The sequence below is a fragment of the Arachis duranensis genome, chromosome 2 (assembly GCF_000817695.3).
Source record: "Arachis duranensis cultivar V14167 chromosome 2, aradu.V14167.gnm2.J7QH, whole genome shotgun sequence".
NCBI classification, from domain to species: Eukaryota; Viridiplantae; Streptophyta; class Magnoliopsida; order Fabales; family Fabaceae; genus Arachis; species Arachis duranensis.
In genome coordinates, this window is record NC_029773.3 from 8,772,790 (window position 1) to 8,796,191 (window position 23,402).

The 23,402-nt window shown below is 34.5% G+C and overlaps 1 long non-coding RNA gene across 2 annotated transcripts; it reads left to right on the top strand.

The window, feature by feature from the left end:
* Positions 1-1,131: 1,131 nt before the first annotated feature.
* Positions 1,132-5,120, top strand: LOC107473363 (uncharacterized). 2 transcript variants are annotated; one of them, XR_001588970.3, is made up of 3 exons: positions 1,132-1,991; positions 2,072-2,400; positions 3,902-5,120. It is a non-coding gene; the product is annotated as an uncharacterized LOC107473363 (long non-coding RNA). The 2 variants fall into 2 exon arrangements; XR_001588969.3 differs by having other exon boundaries at positions 4,555-5,120.
* Positions 5,121-23,402: the final 18,282 nt, after the last annotated feature.

Sequence of the window (23,402 nt, forward strand, 5' to 3'; positions counted from 1 at the left end):
TTAAACTACTAACAACCTATAATTAAATTTTTAATAATAATAATTATAATTCTAAATTAACAATTATTGAGATATGTTTCCTAAATTGACCTAATAAGAACAATTATAATATAACTAAATTAACAACAACAATTATAATTCTGAATTAATAATAACAATAAAAATAATAAGAGTAAAGTATGGTTTTTGTCCCCAACGTTTGGGGTAAATTTTATTTGTGTCCCTAACGTTTAAATCGTTCTATTTGTATCCCTAACGTTTGTAAAAGTGATTCAATGTTATCCTGCCGTCAATTACACATCATGAACACTTTAGTTTGAGTTTTAAAAATCTCTTCTTGAAGTTAGAATACAAATGTCTGGGATAGAATCGATGATCCATTCCAAAAAATAGCTCATCAAAAGTTAAAACTAATTTCTACAACATTTACATAATTCACTTTTCTAGGAACATAATTGAATCTAAACACAAATAGTGGGTATAATATTAAAATCGAACACATCCAAGTGAGACCTAATTGAAAATGAATACATTCAAGTGAGAATAATTAAAAAATATAATCTGATTTGTTAGTATAATTGATAGTAGGATAACATTGTATCACTTTTATAAACGTTAGGAATACAAATAGAACGATTTAACCGTTAAGGACATAAATAGGACTTACCCCAAACGTTGGGGACAAAAACGATACTTTACTCAAATAATAATCATCATAATAATAATAGTAATAACATTCTCATTGAAACGTTGAGCTAGTAACAGCAACAACAACTATTATAACTCTCAAATAATAATAATAATAAAAATAAAAATAATAACAATAAAAATAATAATATCACTAATATGTTCTTAACTTGAGCTACTAACAACAACAACTATAATTAAATTTTTGACAATATTAATTATATTTTTCAAAAATCTAAAAAAATTAATAAAAAAACTTACATAATCAGAATGGCAGTGATATCTTATAATATGAAGTTCAGACCGATCAACATCTTTAGATTTTTGTTTTTTTGACATTATAATTTTATTTCAGTCATTTTGGGAAGACGAAAAAGATCTGAATGAAGAAGAGGATGAGAGAATGGTTGCTGGTGGGATAAAAAGGAAGCTCAACTCGGATGGTGGGAATACATGCAGTAAAGGGAAGCTGGAGTTAGGGAGCACCGTTGTAGTGAGCAACGTCGACGCGACACATGGCGGGGGAGGGACAACTCGGACCCTCCGATTTGTGCCCACAATGTGGACCATCCGATTTGTCATAGAGATTTCGGATTGTCCGATTTGTCCTTACCTGATCCCACAATATGGTAAAGCACACACGCACTATAATTCTATTTTTATTTATTTTATAAAATTACATTATTATCCCTATTTTTATTTAAATTTTCTAATCTACCTCACACCACTCCAAACCCTAACACTACACTCACCGCACCTCACACTCACGGCGAACACACACACACAAGTCACCCACACTCACAAAGCAAAGAATAGAAAAAAGAAAAGAAAGAAAAGAGAGTGGAGGTTGCGAGAGAAGAGGGAGAATCCGAGAGAGAGAGAGAGAGAGAGTGCCGGGAAAGGGGGGAGCTGTCCGCGCTGCCACACAGCGTCGCCGCCAGACCGCGTCCAGCCCGCACTGCCTCTGCGCCATGTGCCGCCGTCAAGCTTGCCTCACTGTTCGTCCTTGTTGCCGCCAACTACGCTGTCGCGGAAGGGAGATGCACGAGAGAGGAGTGGCTGATTCTGTCACCACCGCCGCGCCGTGCTCCACGCTGTCGCCGCCTCTATTCCATCACGAGAGAAGGACACGCAAGGGGGGAAACAGAACCGCGAGAGAGCTCAGCCACGGAGGGAGGAGATGCGCGCTTAACCCATCACCGAACTGCGTCGCTGTCCGTGAAGTTGTCTCCACCGCCGCTGTCGGAGGTTGTCACCGTGCCTTGCCTCTGCCGCCGGAGACCGCCGTTGGATCCTCTGACTCGGTAAGCGTTTCGTTCTGAGATCTTTAAAAATCGATAATCTGTTATAAGTTATTAAAGATTCTAAGATGTTGGTAACGTAGGGTCGAGCTTCGAGTCTTGCGTGCTGAGTTCAATGGCTGTTGCATGCGTCCTCAAGCTGCTACGTCGTCACTGGAGCTGCCTTTCCTCCGTTTTCTCAATTATTCGTGAGCCCAGTAAGTCATTCCTTGTTCGAACTCTTTCAGTTGCTGTTTTGTTATAGATTATTGAATTTTACAGGACGTTAATATATCAAGATTGAGTGTTGTTGTGAGTGGCACTTTTGGGGATGTTACGGCTGCGGGAAATAGTCGGACTCGATGCCGTTCGATTTCAGGCCGAGGAGAAAAGGGATTCTCTGATGCGTTTGGTTGTGGGTTCGCTTGCTGAGGTAGGGTTTTCTTAAAATTTATTTTATCTTATAGAGTTGTTATAAATAGATATTAATGTGAGAAACATATGTCTGTGATTATGATTGTCTTATGAATGTGGTTGTTTGCTGGACTGAATGACTAATTGCTTGATTGCTTGAGTGGTGTGTGATTATTGAAAAGAAATTAGTTTAAAAAGTTTTTTAGTTAATTATTATGAAAAGTGATTTTTCTTGGGTTTGAAGTTAATTTGATAATATAAATGAATTGGCTTTGGAAATGATTTAAGATATGAAAATGAATTAATTTGGAAGCGATTTAATTTTGAATTAGTTTGATTTTATAAATGATTTAATATTTGAGCTGGTTTAATTTTGAAAAAAAATTATTATTGGAAATGGTTCGATTTGAAAATAATTTGATATTAGAACTGGTTGAATTTTGGAAAATGATTGAGATTTGGAAATGGTTGAGAAAGAGTTTGAGGAATGTTTGGATGGGACCCAAAAAGGGTGGCAGAGTCCGAGTTTTAGAGGAGATGCTGCCGAAATTTTATAAAATTGGAAGTTTTGTTTGAAGTAATTATTTAAAAAGATTTGGTTTTAAACATTATATGTTTTAAGATTGATTTATTTAGAAAAGAAAGAATTATTTTTTGAATTGGGATTGTTGATGAACAGAATGGAAAGAAGGATGATGAGGATTGACTTTGAAATATGATTTTTTAATGAATTCGGAAATAAGGTATGGATTGACGAATGATGATGATATTGAGAATGGCTTAGATATTGATGAATGTTGAATGAGTTATTCATATGGCTTATGAATTTGAATTATCTGAGACACGAGTTTCCCTGGGTAGACGTAGTGGCTTGCCACCACTTGCTCTAAGTTGAGACTCGATACTGTATTGACCCCATGACGTAAGGGTGACCGGCCACTTATAAATTCCCGGGAATGGTACCCCCATCGAGAGATTTGATATATATATGAGAAAAATCTATGCATAGACTCATGGGGATGCGCGTCAGGCGACAATCCAAGGGTTTAGCATAGGACATGCATGCATCATATGTATTTGTATTCTTTGCTTGGGTTTGAATTTGTTTTGCTTTGCCTAATTGTTAAACTATTATTAACTGCTACCTGAACTATTTGCTGTAACTGCTATCTAAACCTGTGCTTTCCTTGTCTATTTTGACTGTGTTTGTTCTGGTGTGCTATTTTTGAGAATAAGCTTTGATGCTGAATTAATGATTGTGTTGATTGATTGTGTGGTTGGTTTCTGATTGAGATTTTCTTAAAAGAAAAGAAAGGTTTTGGATTTTTGGATATTTAAATATTAATTTTCAAAAAAGGTTTTTGGATTACTAGTTGTCGGTTTTTAAAAGATTCAAAGGACGAACAATAATCACTTAACTTAAAAATAGATTTCTCTTTTAATATCTTATTATGACAATTCTAAAATTCTGTGGTGAGACCGTGTGGTTAGGTTCTCACCCCTATAGCTTTATCTTTCAGGAGACGGATGAAAAAGCCCACGAAGGGTTGTTTTGCATTTTGCTTAGTCGATAATGCTATTTAGTTTCTATTTACTTACCCCTTCGCCATCAATATTATATTATGTAAGATGGATAGGAGTTGTATAATTTGTATGTATATAATATGTATAGGTTACTTGAGTAAGAAGTTTTGTACATGTATATGCTTGTTTTGTTTCATTTAAAGAGTATATTTTTTCCGGTTTTCAAAAAGAACAGTGATACAATTTCAAGTCAAATACTCCTATTTTATTATTAAGTATATGAAGTCGTCATAATACTTCTTACTATCAGAGTAACGTAGCCAAAAGCGTGACATTCTGATAGTGAGGGTGTTACATTGTGGCCATCAACCTTTCCCATATTGATTTATCTACTATTGTTTTGCTTCCTTTTTTTCCACCACCATGCCTGCTCTTCCCATGCCTTTCATGCAGTTATACACAATCAAAGAGGGTAATAAGTTGACACTTGATATTGTCCTCTCTAATAAAAAATTCTGATAATCTTAAAATGACTAACTAATTTATTCTCGTTATTTGTATAAAATAATGTATCAGTCAATATTAGTATTTTTTTTCCAATTTTCCACAGTATTCTTAACTCACCAAATTAAGGATTGATTCGTTGCAGATTTGAGCTCTATTTAAGGATTTGTCATTAAACAATAAATTGCTGTATACATAGGGCGGGACTCGAACTCACAATGCTTATTTAAGCAGATGAGTAAGCTAACTATTCGACCAACCCAAATTAATTTCAATACTAATATGTTTGTTTTTAGAATAATATGAGACGAACTTATTCGATGAATTTGTTTAATAAACAAAATATTTGTTATTTTCAAATTTTAGAAGATTTTTTGTCCCTCTATATTTTTCATTAAGAAAAAAAATTGGGAATTCATTCGTCAATAATTGTATGTACTTTTTGTTTGTCCATGTACTTATTATGTCTTCTTCATAGTAATAATATGAAAAAGGAGCATGACTTGAAATTTTGTTAAGCGATTTTTCAAACACAGCAATAAATTTCTCGTTGGTTATTCGGTCTATGTCATGGTCAAGTTCATCAATGACTAAAGCAACTGTTTCCTCCACTTCTATTGATGCTTTAACAAATGTGATGTTCATCATTATTTATTTCAGTTCAGATTGCGAGACGCAATTGTTTTTTTTCGAACAATCTGTTAATTATTGTACAAGCTGTGAGTAATAGACTATTTTTAAAGAATTCATTCAATTTCATCACTTTCTTGAAATATTCTCTTTTTGAAACATTATAAGATTACATTGAAAATAATTTGGATTCTCTAAATTTTAAATTTTTATTTTAGAGGGTAAAGTGTAATTTCTTATCCTTGAATAGTTTTTCTTTCATATCTTCTCTTGGTTTCACCTATGAAATAAATGATAAGAGATTATACTTTACCTTCTAAAGTGAAATTCAAAATTTAGAGAATCTAACTCCCAATTAAAAATCTATATTGTTCTCTTAAAAAGTTATACTAGCGTGAGAAAATGGTGGGCCAGGTTGTTATTAATTAATATGAGTGATTTTTGTATTTTTTATATTAAAATTGACTTTTTTAGCTAATTTGATAATTAATTGTTTAGGCTTTTTAGTCTAAAACAACTATTTTTTGGTGAAACATATTTAGGGTGGGTTGGATTGGTATTTTTGACATGCTAATATTGTTTTTTCTACTGTGAAGTTGTAAGGATTGTGGAGTTGTAAGGATTGCCAGGTCAAGTGTGGGTTTTGGTGTGTGGGCCATGCTCCGGTGTTAGGCCTAATAAAAGAAAGGAAATAACTAATGCAAGTTGGTACAGATAGACGAGAGTTTGTATTTCTTAACCATCTTTTTCGAGTTAGATACTCACTGAAAAATGGGAATGAAACTTGATTGGTTGAAAGGGTTGCCCATTTTGTGTCTATATAGTATTCGAAAAATTAGTCGTTAGACTTTCGATCTAATGTATACCCTAGTACAAATAAAAAAAAAGAAAAATAAGTATTTCGTGCAGAAATAATAATAATACCAGTGCACTTATATTTTTAATTAAAATTTACAGTTTCAAACAAATAATTTGTTTCTCAAACTCATTAATCATAAATAATAATCAAAGTACAATTATAGTCCTATATTTATTTTTATCAAATCAAATTAATTCATTATTTCTGCTAAAATATATTTCAATTATAACAGGAAATTGATCCTCTCCCGTGAAAAAAACACTTGAGAGAATAAAGTGTAATTTTTTACTTTTAATTCTATAAGTGGGATCAAAATTAAATTAGAGAGAGAAAACAATGAAAAGTTAGATTAAACACTTGACATCATCCAGTTCTTTTTTTTTCACTGGAGAGGATCCACTCTCATTATAACATATATAAAATTATTGAAGACTAAATTCTAAATTTATGAATATTAAATCCTAAATTCTAGACTTTAAATCATAAACCTAAAACATAAATGTAAGCCCTAACCCTAAACTCTAGAACCATAACCATTATTCCCTAAAATCTAAACTCTAAATCCAAAATCCAAAATCCTAAACCATAAATTCTAAATCATAAACCCTAAATCTTAAATCCTAATCCCGGAATCCTAAACTCTATATAATCTTAAACACTTAATTTTTTTAATTCTGAATCCACCCTAAATTAATAAATTAAAATTTAGAACTTTTTTGTGAATATATAGTAATACTTTTTTTTATCTAACTTAAATTAATAAATTAAACACTTAGTACTTTTTAATTTATTAATTTTAAATTAACAAATTAAAATCACCACTAAAAAAAAGAAAATTCTAAATTCTAAATCCAAAACTCAAAATTCTAAATTCTAAATTCTAAATTCTATATAATTTTAAATATTTTCTATTTTTTTAATTCTAAAACCACCTTAAATATATTTATTTATTTTTGGTTTCCGTTTTTTTTTTACTCATCAGTTGCCCTAAGAAAAGCCTCTTCGTGCACAAAAATTTTAACAGGCCATAGAATCTTACAAATAAAAGAAATGCTACCACATTCCATCTTCACTCAATAATCCAATCAAAACAAAAATTTACTGACAAAATACCAAAAAACCCAACAACTAACACACCTTAATTAAACAAATAATTAAACTTCCCTAGTTAACTCACTCCAAACTTCATTTTATGAGTTATATTAACTCTTGGTTTCTTTTATGAAATGAAACTTCAACACCAAGTACATCATAAATTTCGGCCACCATTCATACAATATGCACATCTATAATATTCACATATGGCATACATTGCATTATTAAAGAGACAATTTATCGTATAATCAAGATTTATATAAACATACACACCATCATTCTTTTAAGAGAAGATATAAGTATCATATTTAAATGTAAAAATTGAATAAGAGTTATTAATCCATAAGTTTTTCTTTATTCACTCTCTTGAATACGTCAGTCATCTAGAATTTTCTAAACAAAGACAATTTAATAATTAATGAAATTGAGGTGGTTATAGCCGAAACTTAGAGCTTGAGTTTGAGACCTCCTATACATGCTTCTTGTAGTTTTTAGTGATGGCTATCTAGATTAAAAAAAAGCAACATAGTCTCTTATGGAAGACTCTCAAAACTGAAAAAAGAAAAAAAAAACTAAAAATATTCTTGCACTTACCTTTCTGAATTTTAGAAAAAAGATAAGAAAAGAGTGAAGAAATAAACTAAAAGATTTGATCCTTGAAGAAATAGTGAGCGGGTCTTTGGGCATCGGATTTGGTGGTTCTGTAACACTTTACTACACAGAGTTTCACGCTTAAGTCGTAGAACAGAAGTAGTGTGATATTCCAGACCTCTAAGACAACAAAATAAATACATAATAGAGAAGAGGATAATATAATAGGAGCCTTGAAACAAAAAGGTAAACAAAAATTCGCAAAATGAAAAGCGCAACGCTCAACGGAAAGGATTACATGCGTGCTAAGAAACCTAATAGGAACATGATGAAGATAAGCAAAGGAAAGAAGGAAAGCCAAGAAAACAGCATAACTAGCCCCTGACTGAACCTGCGAAACTAAGGCTGGCCAGAGGATATATATATATATACATACATACATACATACATATAAACATACATAAGTATTCCCAAAATACACCAAAATACCATGGTAAACTCCTATCTCTCCGTCAACCTCTAAGAGGAGCAGCATACATAAGTTACTTGGAGAGTAAGCTAAATACATATATACATATATACAAACAGAAACCAAAATACACCCAGGGACTACATGCACCTATCTCTCCATCAACCTCTAAGAGGAGCAGCATACATAAGTTACTTGGAGAGTAAGCTAAATACATATATACATATATACAAACAGAAACCAAAATACACCCAGGGACTACTTCGCTTCCTAGAATCTAGACGCCTAGCGAGGAGCCTCTCGACCTGCATCTGAAAAACAATAATTCAATATGGAATGAGAATCGGAGGTTCTCAGCATGGTAAAAGTGCCACGCGTATAATAAATAAGATCCTGAGAATGCCTTAGGCAATCCTAGAACCCCGTTACATAATTATCTAGCTTAGTACTAAATAGAAGCTATCAACAAGGGTAGGTATTCTAAATATATCTAACTTACTCAATTTCAATCCTAAACTAACACCAAACCACCTCTCCATTTTCTCCTTTTTTCTCCAATATTCATAATGCAACAGAGACAAGCAACCAGACAAGTTCACGCACAAGTAATGAGCAGATAGTACAAATAGTAAGTATGACAGATAACAGGTGATATATATCAATTAGGCATACCCAGAAAATGCATAGCAATCAAAACAAACAAATGCGTATGATGCATGCCTATTCTATGGCTGATGGGGCCCATCTGTCGGTTATTCAGCCAACTCGACAAGTCTAAAAACCTTAGACTGTCCCCTGTTGCGCATCCCCAAGAGTCTATGCATAGAGTTCACATTCATTCGTCATATAATCACTCAATGGGGGCTATCCATACCCGGGAATTTATACATGCCCGGTCACCCTTACGACGTAAGGCCAACATAGTATCGAGATTTAACCTGGAACACGTGGTGGCGAGCCACGGTTCTTACCCAAGGACACTCGTATCTCAGATATCTTTATTCATAAGCCAAAACAATTATCATCAATACATCATCAAATGGCAAGCCTTAACTTTAGATCTCATTAACATTCTCATTTCTTTCATAAAAGTCACCGTTTACAACTTCCTTCACCCTCAAGTTATTTTGTTTTCCTAGCTTCTTTTGCCTACTGGACCTAGAACCATACTTAAAGCCTTAAAGGAAAGAAAATGGAGGTTTAGAAGTGGAAAATTGGTTTAAAAACAGCCAAAACCGATTTTTACAGCAGGCAGCATCCACGCGTACGCACGCTTCTCGCGTAGGCATCGCCAAAATTCCACACCACGCGTACGCGCAAGCCACGCGCACGCGTGAGTGGACGTGCTTTGAAAAAAAATGGGCAGAATGCCCAGAAGCATTCTGCAACCAGATTTTACCATCCTACAACACAGTTTTATACCTCAAACTTGCAACATCCATAACTTTCTCTACGAAATTCCATTTCTCACAAAATTGATATCAATCAAGAGTTCTTAAATCCATCTTTTACTTGCAACAAACCATAAATCAATCAAGATTTTGAGAAGTAAATTATGGATGTCCAAAGTTCATCAAAATTTGGTTTTAACCACTTTCAATAAAACCTCATTTTCACCAACTTAACTTTATTACCATATAAACCTACATTGTAATGCCATATTCACTCAATTCATCAACAACCATTGCCAATAATAACTTTAATCAACCTAACCAACCTCAATCATTGATAATTACTCACTTTTACCTCATACTTCAACAACACTTCATTGTTCATATCAACATTTCACATACACCAACTTTCACCATATATTTATCAACCTCCCGTCAATATACCAATTTAAATGCCATTAGCAAAATCAACCCTTCATACACATTAACCCATCAACTTAACATAATAACTTGTCATTAACAATTACCAATCATAACTCATCAATAACAATATCAACACAACCCATTATAAGCAAGTCCAACAACATGGAATTAATAACATCATCATCCCATTTAATGTTCATCCACATTTATACCAACAACAACACAAAGCTACTCATTAAATGCCATTAACAAATTCAACCTATCCTATGGTTCTTCTAGCCTAAATTTTCGCAACACCGTAAATATTAAACGTGCGAAACTTAAACCATACCTTGGCCGATCACTTAATTCACCCAAGGCAGCCTCTCAACACAAAATCACAGCCCCCTCCAAGCTCAAACAAATAGCCCCAAAGCAAGCCTTGTCACTAACAAAGCTCTAAGTAATCCAAATTGAAGTCCAAAGCATAAACACCCTCTTAAATTACACCTAATACACATATATATGTTCCAATTCAGTTTTCTAATACCAAAAACAAGATTGAGCTAGGGTTAGAGTGTCCTTTCCATACCCATATGCTTAATAGCTTGAGCCCACAAGTTCCGGAAGCTAACTTGAACCTAGAACATGGAAATTGGATAAGATTCACCATAAGTTTCAAGTTTACCAAAGAAAGAGGGGTAGGGATTCTGAACTGAATAGGGGACTTACCAAAGAAATTATTCGGATAGAAAGGTAGAGCCAGCGCGTCGTGGCTGCAAACGGTGTGGCGATCGGAGCCCGGACGGAGGAGTTATGATGGTGAGAAGGAAAGGTGAGGGTTAGGTTTCATCTCCTCTCCCTTGCTGTGTGTGTTTCATTGCTTTGTGAAATGGAGAAGATGAAGTTGCTGCTTCATTTATGTTATGGGTCCGGTTGAACCTACGGGCCCGATTTTGGCCCCGTTTCAACCGGTTCGGCCCTTCCGGTCCGATTTTTGGCCAAATTTTTTAAATTGCTATCAAAATTTTCGTTTCAACGAGCTCTATCCTATTTTGATATTAGTTTTGCATTTTTAGCTTTCCTAATAAAAATTCAATTTATTAGCTAATATTTTACCGATTTTTCGCAGGGTTTACATCCTACCCACCTAATTAAGAATTTTGTCCTCAAAATTCATAGTGAATTACCTGAAAAGAGGTGTGGGTAGTCCTTCCGCATCTCTGATTCAAGTTCCCAGGTATGTTCTTCAATACCAGCCCGACTCCAAGATACTTTCACCAAAGAAACTTCCTTTCCGCGGAGACGCTTGGTGCTGGTATCATTAATCCTAACTGGAGTTACTGGAAGCATCAGGTCTTCTCTCACTTGGACTGATTCCGGCTCTAGGACATGACTAGGATCAAAAGTGTATTTACAAAGCTGCGATACGTGGAACACGTCATGCAGGTTCGAAAGATGTGGTGGTAACGCGATCCTATACGCCACTGGTCCAATTCTCTTTAGGATTTCAAACGGCCCAATGTAACGGGATTTAACTTCTTAGTTTTGATGGATCTCCCTATTCCAGTGGTCGGAGTAACCTTCAAGAAAACATGTTCTCCTTCCTCAAATTCTAAAGGCTTCCATCTTCGGTCAGCATAGCTCTTCTGACGGCTTTGAGCTTCAAGCATTCGACTCCGGATTCTCTTTATTTGCTCAGTGGTTTCACTTACCGTTTCCGGTCCTATCAAGCTCTTTTCTCCTGCTTCGTACCAACATAATGGAGACTGGCATTTTCTTCCATACAAAGCCTCATATGGAGCCATCCCAATACTTGCATGATAGCTATTGTTATAAGAAAATTCTACCAGAGGCATATATCGATCCCAGCTCGTCGGTTGATCCAAAACACAAGCTCTTAACATGTCTTCTAAGGTTTGTATTGTTCTTTCTGATTGGCCATCCGTTTGAGGATGATAGGCAGTACTTAGGCTTAATTGAGTGCCAAAAGCTCACTGAAAAGCACCCAAGAACCGTGATGTAAAGCGAGGATCTCTATCCGATACAATGGTGGAAGGTACGCCATGTAACCTCACAATCTCCTTTATGTATAAGCGCGCCAACTCCTCCATAGAACAACTTATCCGAATTGGCAAAAAATGAGCTGACTTGGTCAGTCGGTCTATAACTACCCAGATGGCATCACAACCTATCCGAGTCCTCGGTAAGCCCAATACGAAATCCATAGCAATGCTCTCCCACTTCCACTGTGGAATTTCCAAAGGTTGAAGGGTTCCGGCTGGCCTTTGGTGTTCAATCTTGACTTTCTGACAAGTTAGGCATTTGGAAACATGTAATGCCACATCATTTTTCATTCCTGGACACCAGAACATCGTTCTTAAGTCTTGGTACATCTTGGTGCTTCCAAAATGAATGGAGAACCCGCTCTTGTGAGCTTCCTCCAATATGCTCTGTCACAAATCCCCGATATCTGGCACAATTATCCGGCCCTTGAACCTCCACAACCCATCTCTATCTGCTGACACTCTCCATTGCTTGTCTTTCTCAATCGCCGGCAAAATCTTATACAATTCTTGGTCATTCTGATGAGCCTTTCTCAATTCAGCTTTGAAGTCACTTGAGATTTGTAACTTGCTTAGGCATAAAGTCCCAAACTCTTCTCTGATTCCCAGTTTCAATCCTTGGAAGGCTCTCAACAACTCTTCCTCTCTTAACATCATCCAAGCAGCACATAGGGATTTCCTACTCAAGGCATCTGCCACTACATTCGCCTTTCCCGGATGGTAGTCCAGCTCGAAGTCGCATATTCAATTCTTTTTGCTCAAATAGGTACTTCAAACTCTTATGGTCCGAAAAGACTTGAAATTTCACTCCATAGAGATAATGCCTCCAAATCTTTAGGGCGAAGACAATGGCTGCAAGTTCCAAATCATGAGTTGGATAGTTTCTTTCATGTGGCCTTAATTGACGTGATGCATAAGCTACAACCTTATGATGCTGCATCAATACGCATCCTAAGCCTTTCAAGGACGCATCACAGTACACCTCGAATGGTTCTCTCGGCTCAGGCAACACTAATACAAGGGCGGTAGTCAATCTCTGCTTTAAAGCAAGGAAACTCTCCTCGCACTCGGGAGTCCACATAAAAGGAACATCCTTCCTGGTCAGCTTAGTCAAGGGTAAAGCGATATGTGAAAACCCCTTAATGAGCCTCCGATAATAACCCGCCAAGTCTAAGAAACTCCTAATTTCCGTCACTGAAGTTGGCTGTTCCCAATTCATCACTGCCTCAAACTTAGCAGGATCCACTGCTATTCCTTGCTTACTCACTACATGACCAAGAAATTTCACCTTAGACTTCCAGAACTCACACTTGGATAGCTTGGCATACAACTTCCTCTCCTTCAAAATTTGCAACACGGTTTGCAAGTGCTCTGCATGCTCATCCTCGGTCTTTGAATAGATAAGAATGTCGTGAATAAACACAACAACAAACTTATCCAGGTATGGATGGAAAATTCTGTTCATGTAATCCATGAATATCACCGGGGCGTTAGTCAGCCCGAAGGACATCACAGTATATTCATAGTGGCCATATCGCGTTCTAAAGGTAGTTTTAGGGATATACTCATCTCTGACCCTTATCTGATGGTATCCGGATCGTAGATCAATCTTGGAGAATACAGCGGCTCCTTGTAATTGGTCCATCAGGTCATCAATCCTTGGCAACGGGTATTTATTCTTCACTGTAACCTTATTCAGCTGCCTGTAGTCAACACATAAACGCATGGTTCCATCTTTCTTTTTCACCAGTAATATTGACGCACCCCACGGAGATACACTTGGTCGGATAAAATTCTTACCCAACAGATCCTCCAGTTGAGACTTTAATTCGGCCATCTCTAAAGGCGACATCCTGTAAGGAGCACTCAAGATTGGTCCGGCCCCAGGTACTAAATCAATGACAAACTCAACTTCCCGTTTTGGTGGAAATTCATCAATATCATTAGGGAATACCTCCGGAAACTCACACACAATCGGGATTTGTTCCAAGTTCTGATCATCACCCGAAACACCCGCAGCTAACAACAATATCCCTTGACATTTGGCCCCAAAACAGTTCACCGTCATAGAACTCAAGTAGTAATTATTCACTACAACCGGCCCTTCAGTGCCTTCAGGCATGAAATACACTGTTTTCGCTGAGCAATCTAGTAGAACGTGGTTCTTGGATAACCAGTCCAATTCCAAAATGAGATCGAGACCAGTCATCGGCAAAAAAATTAAGTTATGCACGAAGTCACGCCCTTGTACTCGAAAAGAAACTTGGGGGCACCCTAATCTAGTCACCATAGCCTCGTGGGTAGCATTGTATACCTTTAAATCATACCGCATCACTACTATTTTCAATCCTAGCTCGTTAGCCTTTTCAAATACAATAAAAGTATGTGAAACCCCAGAATCAAACAAAGCATTCAAAGTTTTACCCGCCATTTCACAGTTACCTCTGATCAATGCCTCTGATCCCTCAGTGCCTACTGAAGAAGTAGTGTATACCCTTCCTGGTTGCTGCACCCTGCCTGTCTCATACCTCTTCTTTTCTGGGAAACTACTAGCCAAGTGTCCCGGCTGCCCACAGGAGTAACAGACTCCAGTCCCAAACCTACATGGTCCTGAATGATACTTTCCACATCTGTGGCAACTCATATCCTGCTGTGGTTGCTTACCCTGTCTCCTTCCCTGATTAGCACTGGTATTAGGCCTCCTAGAGTTGCCTTGCCCCTGATTGTTTTGAGGGACAAAGCCACCATACTTGAACTGTCTACCTCTGGGTGCAAAGTTTCTCCCCGTGGTCCTCTGGAATGGCATCCTCAGACCCCCTTTTTCTGCTGCAGCCCTTCTAACACAATCCTCTGCCACCCTTCTCCTATTTACCAACTCAGAAAATACCCAAATATGTATAGGCGCCATGAAGCTCTGAATATCACTCCTAAGGCCTCCTTCATACTTTATTCATTTCCACTCAGTAAAGTCCTCAGGAGCTCCCTGATAGATACGTGAGAACCGGCACAATTCCTCAAATTTACTGGTATACTCAGTGATAGTCATCTGTCCATGTTTAAGCTGAAGCAGTTCAAGTTCTCTAGCGTTTCTAACTGAAGTGGGGAAATATTTTCTATAGAATTCATCTCAGAATAATTCCCAAGAGATCACAATCCCATCAGGCTGCAGAATGCGCCTCATGCCCTGCCACCAGTGCTAAGCTTCACCATGCAACTGGTAGGTTCCAAACTCAACCCACTGTTCATCCGGAACCTGCTGAGCCTGTAAAGCTCGCTCAATGGCCTGTATCCAGTTATTAGCATCGGTTGGATTCGAGGTCCCCCTAAAAGTTGGAGGGTGAACCTTCAAGAAGGAATGCAGTGACATTGGACCATTCTCATCATTGTTGCCATTATTTCCATTATTAATTTGGTTTCCCATGGCTTCAGTTGTCGCTTGCATAGCTGCTGCCATATTGCCCAATGCAACCATGAAGTCTATAAGATTAGGAGTGTTTCCTGATGTCTCAGGCATGGCATTGCCTATTCGGCCTCTACCTCGCCCGCGTCCGCGTCCGTGAGTAGACATTTGGTCCCTATACACACCAAAGAAGTGATATCAAGTTGACCAGTCTCAATATCTCAAGTTCAGTGTTTTAAGTCCCAAATGCACGCTCATGAACATTTATGCCACTTATATCAGTTAGATATCCTAACAGCACATAAACACATACACAGAGAATGCACAAAAGCATAATCAGTCCGTCCTCAGGCTCTATAGGAACGAACTGCTCTGATACCATAATGTAAAACCCTACTACACAGAGTTTTATGCTTAAGTCATAGAACAGAGGTAGTGTGGTATTACAGACCTCTAAGACAACAAAATAAATACATAATAGAGAAGAGGATAATATAATAGGAGCCTTGAAACAAAAGGGTAAACAAAAATTTGCAAAATGAAAAGCGCAACGCTCAACGGAAAGGATTACTTACATGCTAAGAAACCTAATAGGAACATGATGAAGATAAGCAAAGGAAAGAAGGAAAGCCAAGGAAACAGCATAACTAGCCCCTGACTCAACCTGCGAAGCTAAGGCTGGCCAGAGGATATATATATACATATAAACATACATAAGTATTCCCAAAATACACCAAAATACAATGGTAAACTCCTATCTCTCCGTCAACCTCTAAGAGGAGCAGCATACATAAGTTACTTGGAGAGTAAGCTAAATACATATATACATATATACAAACAGAAACCAAAATACACCCAGGGACTACTTCGCTTCCCAGAATCCAGACACCTAGCGAGGAGCCTCTCGACCTACATCTGAAAAATAACAATACAATATGGAATGAGAACTGGAGGTTCTCAGCATGGTAAAAGTGCCACGCGTATAATAAATAAGGTCCTGAGAATGCCTTAGGCAATCCTAGAACTCCGTTACATAATTATCCAGCTAGTACTAAACAGAAGCTATCAACAAGGGTAGGTATTCTAAATATATCTAACTTACTCAATTTCAATCCTAAACTAACACCAAACCACCTCTCCATTTTCTCCTTTTTCCTCCAATATTCATAATGCAACAGAGACAAGCAACCAGACAAGTTCACGCACAAGTAATGAGCAGATAATACAAATAGCAAGTATGACAGATAACAGGTGATATATATCAATTAGGCATACCCAGAAAATGCATAACAATCAAAACAAACAAATGCATATGATGCATGCCTGTCCTATGGCTGATGGGGCCCATCTGTCGGTTATCCAGCCAACCCAACAAGTCTGAAAATCTTAGACTGTCCCCCGTTGTGCATCCCCAAGAGTCTATACATAGAGTTCACATTCATAATCATATAATCACTCAATGGGGGCTATCCATACCCGGGAATTTATACGTGCCCGGTCACCCTTACGACGTAGGGCCAATAGAGTATTGAGATTTAACCTGGAACACGTGGTGGCGAGCCACGGTTCTTACCCAGGGATACTAGTATCTCAGATGTCTTTATTCATAAGCCAAAACAATTATCATCAATACATCATCAAATGGCAAGCCTTAACTTTAGATCTCATTAACATTCTCATTTCTTTCATAAAAGTCACCGTTTACAACTTCTTTCACCCTCAAGTTATCTTGTTTTCCTAGTTTCTTTTGCCTACTGGACCTAGAACCATACTTAAAGCCTTAAAGGGAAGAAAATGAAGGTTTAGAAGTGAAAAATTGGTTTAAAAATAGCCAAAACCGATTTTCGCAGCAGGCAGCATCCACGCGTACACGCAAGCCACGCGCACGTGTGGGTGTATATCGTCACGCGTACGCGTGAGTCATGCGTACGTGTGAATATGCACACACGCGTACGCACGCTTCTCGCGTAGGCGTCGCCAAAATTCCACACCACGTGTACGTGCAAGCCACGCGCACGCGTGGGTAGACGTGTTTTGAAAAAAAATGGGCAGAATGCCCAGAAGCATTCTGCAACCAGATTTTTCCATCCTGCAACACAGTTTTATACCTCAAACTTGCAACATCCATAACTTTCTCTACGAAATTCCATTTCTCACAAAATTGATATCAATAAAGAGTTCTTAAATCCATCTTTTACTTGCAAAAAACCATAAATCAATCAAGAGAGTGAGAAGTAAATTATGGATGTCCAAAGTTCATCAAAATTTGGTTTTAACCACTTTCAATAAAACCTCATTTTCACCAACTTAACTTTATTACCATATAAACCTACATTGTAATGCCATATTCACTCAATTCATCAACAACCATTGCCAATAATAACTTTAATCAACTTAACCAACCTCAATCATTGATAATTACTCACTTTTACCTCATACTTCAACAACACTTCATTGTTCATATCAACATTTCACATACACCAACTAACACAATATATTTATCAACCTCCCATCAATATACCAATTTAAATGCCATTAGCCAAATCAACCCTTCATACACATTAACCCTTCAACTTAACATAATAACTTGTCATTAACAATTACCAATCATAACTCATCAATAACAATATCAACACAACCCATTATAAGCAAGTCCAACAACATGGAATTAATAACATCATCATCCCATTTAATGTTCATCCACATTTATACCAACAACAACACAAAGCTACTCATTAAATGCCATTAACAAATTTAACATATCCTATGGTTCTTCTAGCCTAAATTTTAAACATGCGAAACTTAAACCATACCTTGGCCGATCACTTAATTCATCCAAGGCAGCCTCTCAACACAAAATCACAGCCCCCTCCAAGCTCAAACAAACAGCCCCAAAGCAAGCCTTGTCACCAACAAAGCTCCAAGTAATCCAAATTCAAGTCCAAAGCATAAACACCCTCTTAAACTACACCTAACACACACACACACACACATATATATATATTCCAATTCAGTTTTCTAATACTAAAAACAAGATTGAGCTAGGGTTAGGGTGTCCTTACCATACCCATATGCTCAATAGCTTGAGCCCACAAGTTCCAGAAGCTAACTTGAACCTCTAATATGAAAATTGAACAAGATTCACCATAAGTTTCAAGTTTACTAAAGAAAGAGGGGTAGGGATTCTGAACCGAATAGGGAAATTACCAAAAAAATTATTCGAATATAAAGGTAGAGCTCGACGCGCTGAGCGCGTGGCCGCGAACGGTGCGGCGATCGGAGCCCGGACGGAGGAGTTATCGTGGTGAGAAGGAAAGGTGAGGGTTAGGTTTCATCTCCTCCTCCTTGCTGTGTGTGTTTCATTGCTTTGTGAAATGGAGAAGATGAAGTTGCTGCTTCATTTATGTTATGGGTCCGGTTGAACCCACAGGTCCGGTTTGGGTCCCGGTTCAACCGGTTCGATCCTTTCGGTCTGATTTTGGGCCAAATTTTTTAAGTTGGTACCAAAATTCTCGTTTCGACGAGCTCTATCCTATTTTGATATTAGTTTTACATTTTTAGCTTTCCTAATAAAAATTCGATTTATTAGCTAATATTTTACCGATTTTTCGCGGGATTTACAGGTCCTAGAACGTTTGGACCATTAAATATTCCCATAATAAAATATGTTTTTAAGGTTTTTTAAGAACTGCTAAATAGTCCTTTTTAAATTTAATTACAAATTAATCCCATATATTTTATTTAATTATAAAAAGTAATTTTTTATTTTATAAATAATTATTTTATCATAAATCTATCATGTTTATTAACAATCGAGAACAAAAACATTAACGAATTCGATTTTTCATTGATCCTAATAAATTTTTTGGCCATTCCAATCGATTAAAAGATTAAATTTGATCCGTCACGTTTGTGAGGAATCACAAAATCGTGTTTCGTTGAAAACCAATCGATTGGACTATCAAATCAATCGATTGAATTATAACTTTCCATAACCCAATCGATTGGACTATAGCTTGTTATCACAAAACAATCGATTGTTTTTAATTCAATCGATTGGTTGTGATACCCAATCGATTGAATTCATGAAAACAATATGGATATGCCAAATTCAATCGATTGAAGTGTGCTACTAATCAATTGAAGTGTGTATTAGCAACTTGAGGTCTCGCTATTCAATTGATTGGTTATGTTACCCAATCGATTGAACTTGACTTCCAATTCAATCGATTGGTTTAAGAACAATAATTTATTTTATTATATTTATTTTTATACCAAATAACAAAAAACATTAAATTTTATGTTCGTTTTTTGTTACTTATTTTACTTATCTATAGTTGTTTAAATTAGACTTTATGCTTATTAAGTCATGTTTTCCCCTAACAAAAAAAATAGTTATGAAATTATTTTTATATTTGTATAGGAGTACATTCATTATGTTATAATTTTAATAATTAATGTAAATTTTAAAAAATCGAATAAATTTATATTTATTTTGATTACATTCAAAAGTTGAATTATATGTATTCTTATAATCAAGAAATATACTTAACTTCTTTTATAATAAGTAAGTTTTTCAATAATTTAATTTATTAAAAAAATCTCAACTTTTTATTTATCCTACAAAATAAAAATTCATATTAATAGTTTTGAATAAGAGAATTAAAATAAAATATAAAAATAAACCTTGAATAAAATAAATAAAGTTTTCAATCTAAAAATATAAAATAGTTAAAAGATAAAAAAAATTATTTAAATATGATTTTTTAAGACACTCTATGACTTAGATAAATAAATATTATTTTTAAAATGAATCGTGATATATTGATACAAAAATTATTGTGTGTAAATTTTTGTAAAAAATAATAAACCTCTCTCGTTAATAACAATATTGGAACTTAAATTTGAACGCTAATTGATATTATATATTGTGTAGGTACTATATTAGAAAAGTACGTTAATAATTTGAAGAGAAAAATTTTTAGTGTAAATTTATTTTTTTAAAAAAATTATCCTTATTGAACTATTTTACTTTTATTCCTTCAAAACATATCTTAATAAAAATATTTGTAACAATAATTTACATTCAATAAGAATATCTTAACGAGGTTATTGTGAAAAAAGGGGTAGAAATTTTGTTATTTAACGAAATTGGCAAAAAAAATTTTAATAATAAACCTCTCTTTAAAAGTAATATTAAAATTTAAATTTAGACACTAATTATCATTATATATTGCATATAAACATCAAGAGTATATTATTAAAATAGTATGATAATAATTTAAAGAGAAAAATGATTCTTGGTACATTTAATTAAAAAAAATTACCTTGTTTAAACTATAGTGTAAGTGGAGCCATTTTTATAATCTTACGATTGAGAGTGAACAATTTTTTTAAGTGAAGGAGTTACATCATTCTGTCATGGGTTAATGTAAAATTTACAGAACGTGAGTACGTGATTGAGTATGTAGTTTTACATTATAAAGATAGGGGTAAAATAGAAAAAAAATATTGGACACCAAATCCTCTGTATTCCCATTATATATTGTTATATATAAGTATAGTTTCTTAAAATTTTAGGGTGTCCAGGCCACTACTCGCCCCTTTAGGTCCGTCCCTGATTGCTAGCTAATTAATAATAAAAAATAATAACATCTATTTATTTTTTAGTATTTCTCAATGTCTGTGAATTAATAAAAGATAAAAAAATATTTTTCATTACACAATCAATTTCACGAATAAAGTATCGAAACGAATAATTGCAAAATTAGAGATTCTATTCACTGACCTCGATTTTGTAATCAAAACGATGGTTTATTTTCTGAACACTACAATGAAAAACTTGATTGGACCTTTGCTGATTGCTGCAACGGTGATTAACAATGAAGAAATAGTGGATATTAAATAGACAGACAAAAAATTAAAAAAAAATTGGATGTTGAGTAGATGGATGTTCCAAAGAAAAATAATAAAAATTTTTATAATCAAAGAAAATGATACACGATTTCACTAGTGGGATTGAATAATTGGTGATGGATTATTCACCAATTTATAATATTAATATTAAGGAAAGGATAAGATTAGAGTATCTAAATCAAAATAAAACTGCAAAAATTGAAGATAGAATTTTAAAGATAAGATAGATGAATAACAAGATAATTTCTAAAAACGATAACAAGATTGAAATAGGCGTAGTACACATTTCAATTGATTGGGTAGCACACTTCAATCGATTGAATTTGGTAAATTCATATTATTTTGGTGAATTCAATCGATTGAGTAACAAAAGTAATCGATTGAATTGTGCTACCCAATCGATTGTTTTGAAGAATTCAATCGATTGAAAATTCTAAACAATCGATTGAATTACATAAAATCCACATTTAATTCATCGTTCAATTGATTGGTTAATATGACCAATCGATTGGTTTATGCGAAAACTATGCTTCCTTACAATTTTCAATCGATGGTTTGGTGATAAAACTGAGATTCAATCGATTGCGTTAGAATTTCATCGATTGGTTTGATAGTCCAATCGATTGGTTTTCAACAAAATACGATTTTGTGATTCCTCACAAACGTGACGGATCAAATTTAATCTTTTAATCGATTGGAATGGTAAAAAAATTTATTAGGATCAATGGAAGATTGAATTCGTTATTGTTTTTATTCTTGATTGTTAATAAACATGATAAATTTATGATGAAATAATTATTTATAAAATAAAAAATCGTTTTTATAATTAAATAAAATATATGGGATTAATTTATAATTAAATTTAAAAAAGGACTATTTAACAGTTCTTAAAAACCTTAAAAAATATGTTTTTTTATGGACCATTTAATGGTCCAAACGTCCGGGGACCACTAAATTCTGAATCGGATCTTTGAACTAGCAGTGTGAAATTGTATGAAACAAAGCTAATTTTCTTTTTTTTCCTCACTCAAGACTTTGGGCTCCTCTTTCTATTTTCTTTATTTTCTTTTTTCTCTTACTTGCTAATTTTGTTTTGTGTGGTGTAAAGTAAAAATTATGAAAGTGGTGAAAAAAGAGTTCATGACTTATGAAAATTAGAGAAAAAATAAGATAGAATTTAAGAATTTTAGTCATCGCTTAGTGGATAATAATCTTGAAACTCCATCAAACTATATAAAGAAAACTGCCTATGTTACTAAGTTTAACCATAAATGTATATTGATAAGATTATTAAGCAATTAATGCATTCTTTTTGTAAAACTACAAACACGTTAATTATCATCTCTAAAATATATTTTCAATAAAATGACAATTATGATTACTATTGAGATTTTTTTATGACTTACTATTAAGAATTTAACATGTTCTATTCGTATATAAGTTATTAAAATTATAAAATTCATTAATAAATTCAAAATAATTAACAATTTTAAATTTTATTTATTTTAATTATTTATTTGATATTATAATTTATCTCATAAAACCAAAAATAAATTTAGATGTATTGAGATACTGCATAAATGTTTTTTTAAAGATTTTATTGGAGATGTTTATTTTAGGTTATTAGTTGAATGTAATGTTAAATTCTTATAATTAAAACGAATAATTTTAAGTAAGTAGTTACAAATAAAGGAGTAAAATAGTGTTACATTATCGTCATATTCGTAATTAGAGTTGTTGCTTCTAATGTTTAATCTATGAAGTTCGGATGTAATCGAATTGGTATGGGTTGGATTTGGAAGAAATTGAGAACTAAACTAATTAAATTTGATCACTTTGAAATGGATTGGGTAAATATGTTTTTTTACTAAACCTGCACTGATCATATGTGATTGCATTAATTTAAATACCGAATTAGAATTAGATTTTTTTTAAAAAATTTTGCAACGAAAAAAAATAAGAATAAAATGAAAAAAATATGAATGATGGTTGAAGTTTGATTAAAGTTAAGTAAAAGTTATATAAATTGTATATTTTTATTTTTGATATATAAGGTAATTAGGTGAGTTCGGTTCCAAATAAACTCTTAAAAAAGATTTTTGAAATTTATTTTTTTAATAAAATTAGTGGTGATTCCTTGTTTTTTTTTTTAAAAAAATATTTTTGTCTCATTC